The sequence below is a fragment of the Mus caroli genome, chromosome 16 (assembly GCF_900094665.2).
Source record: "Mus caroli chromosome 16, CAROLI_EIJ_v1.1, whole genome shotgun sequence".
Lineage (NCBI taxonomy): Eukaryota > Metazoa > Chordata > Mammalia > Rodentia > Muridae > Mus > Mus caroli.
This window is the reverse complement of record NC_034585.1, coordinates 14,149,607-14,152,312: the sequence shown is the minus strand read 5'-3', so window position 1 is coordinate 14,152,312 and position 2,706 is coordinate 14,149,607. Positions and strand designations below refer to the sequence as shown.

The following is a 2,706-nucleotide window of genomic DNA, read 5'->3' as shown; positions in this document are numbered from 1 at the left end:
CTCTCTCTCTCTCTCTCTCTCTCTTTCTTTTTTTCTTCCTTCCTTCCTTTCTTTTTTGGTTTTGGTTTTTTTGAGACAGGGTTTCTCTGTGGAGCCCTAGATGTCCTAGATCTCACTCTTGAGACAAGACCGACTTTGATCTACCTTCTGAGTGCTGAGACTAAAGGTGTGTGCCACCATGGCCAGCTCTTGCTGATATATCGTGAGGGGCTTTTCCTCTACTTTAAAATTGTCATACTTTTATTTTCATGGTAAAATAAAACAGAAGACATGGGCTGGGTATAGTTGCCTAGCATGTACAAGGCCCTGGGTTTGATCACCAATTTACATGTATAAAATTGAATGTGACAGTCATTCTAGAACTCATGAAGAGTTTGAAGCCAACCTGGACTACCTGAGATAGTATCTCAGAAGAGAATAACCTGTGGCTGTCTAGGGCTCTGCTGACCAATGCTGTAGTGCTCTGCAGCATCCAGCTTCTCAGGAAGTGCACACTGCTGTTGACTTGTACTGTCCACATCCGCTTTCTAGGAGGAGAAACTGAACAGACAGTGCTCTGTACACGTCAGGGCCTCATGGGAATGTGGTACCATGGCCCACATCTGTGCATTCATTTGCTTAACAGCATTCCATGTGCCAAGAGATGTTGGAAGATTATGTTATCACAGAGCTCTCTATTTTGAGGCTTTATTGTTTAAAAAAAAAAAAACAAAACAACAACAACAACCAAAAGACCTTTAAAATTCCTTTTCCTACACTGGAAAAGTGTATCTCTGATTCTAGCATATGGAGTCTCTGCCTTTGCCTGAGGGCCCACAAGCAGGAACTATCCTCTCTGCATAGTCAGACATAGGACACTTGTGTAGCTTTCTTCAAAGGAGAGTCTTCTAGCTCAGTATGCATTGGATTTACAAGCTTGGGTAGAATTGTGGAGATACGCCACTTAGCAGCATAGAAGATTGTTTTTTGTAGAAATTAAAGGTCCCCAACATTTTGAGGGTATGACATATGTCAGATCTTGAGCTAGGTTCTTCATGTTTAGAATCTTGTTAGTTCTCACCGTGGCAGGTCATAATTCCAGCATTTAGCTACTTTTTCAAATGGAAAGGAGCTATAAGGGAGCATGTTGAGGATCAGAATTCAAAGTCAGACAGGATTCTTCTAGAAACCCCTCAGCCTTGCTTTTGTTGCTGGTCTGACAGCCTTGTTCTTTCTCCTGACTGACAGAACCTATCTGTGCATCTTTGACTAGGTTCTGCATCTTGCCTCCATAGCCTACTGAGGAGTCGTTCCTACATTGTTAGCTGAGTAGGTCTTAGGATCTATAGTACTTCCTAACCCTAGACGGCAAGGAAGTGAGTTAGATTGAAGGAAAGAGAGAGGAGAGAAAGGTCAATGCTAAAATAAAAGGTACATTAAAAATTTTGGGTAACTCTCAAAGTATGTTGTGGCTTGGTTGATGGAGCAGATATATGCCAGCCTAAGTCCTCCCAGATTGACTCATCATCCCCTGGTAAGTGCTGGCAAGTGGGGCATGTGTCCCTGAAGCTTTGGCCTCTGCAGTGAAGTCAACTGCAGCAGCATGGGCAATCTGAGATGGGTGCTGGCTAGAGGACCATGGCAGCAGGAGACAGACCAGGCTGTGCTGGGCTGGGCTTGGATTTTTTTATCTTATTTTATTTTGTGTTTGTTTGGGTTTTTTAGTTTGTTTGTTTTTGTTTTTGTTTTTTTCTTGAGACAGGGTTTCTTTGTGTGGCCCTAGCTGTCCTGGAACTTGCAGCTCATTCTATAAGCCAGGTTGGCTTTGAGATTTCCCCTGTCTCTGCCGCCTGAGTGCTAGGATTAAAGGTGTGGACCACCACCATGCCTGGCTGGGTTTTTTTGTCTAATTTTTGTTTAGTTCTGTTTTGTTTTGTCTTAAGCACATTCACTTTTGCTTGTCTACTCAGGGGACAAAGGCCCTGAGAATACTTAAGGGAGAGATATCAGGGGAGAAAGCCCTGGTGGAGGCCTCCCTTTTGGCCATCAGTATAACTGTCTGATCTCAGCCCTTCCTGTGAAAAACTCCCCACTTTAAAAAGGGCTAGGACAGCACCATCCATATTGTCTGTCTGTGATACATGGTGAATGTTGGCTAGCAAGACCATGGCAAGAGTGTTCCTTGATTCTCTGGAGTGGGATTCCATGGTTCAGGCTCAGTTCTGGTTCAGGAACAAGGGCAAATGTAAGTGCTAGATGCATGCAGATGGTGAGAGAGGGGCAGCATCCACGTCGCCAGCCTGTCTGAGGTTCTGGGGCTCCCCTGAATTCCCACTTTCTTGGGCTTCCTTCCCAGCCATGCTGACAGTTCCCACTGTCTACCCTCACCATTGCTGGAGCACTGCTGTTTATAGTGCCTGCCTTTGCTGTCCCTGTGAGCTTCTAGCTCTGTGACCCTGACAAGTGACTTCACTGTGGTCACCAGTGCTCCTGCTTGTAACATGCAAGTGACAAATGGTTTGCAAGGTGTGATGGTTTGTATGTGCTTGGCCCAGGGAGTGGCACTGTTAGGAAGTGTGGCCCTGTTGGAGTAGGTGTGTCACAGTGGGTGTGGGCTAAGTGGATTAAGGAACCCACATAAAACCAGAGACACTGAAACTTATAGAGGAGAAAGTAGGGAAAAGCCTCGAAGATATGGGTACAGGGGAAAAATTCCTGAATAGAACA

General features: G+C 45.0%; 1 protein-coding gene across 9 annotated transcripts in view; it reads left to right on the top strand.

Annotated features, from left to right (window-relative positions):
- Positions 1-2,706, top strand: part of Med15 (mediator complex subunit 15) — a 75,281-nt gene that overhangs the window by 62,031 nt on the left and 10,544 nt on the right. The window lies entirely within an intron of this gene.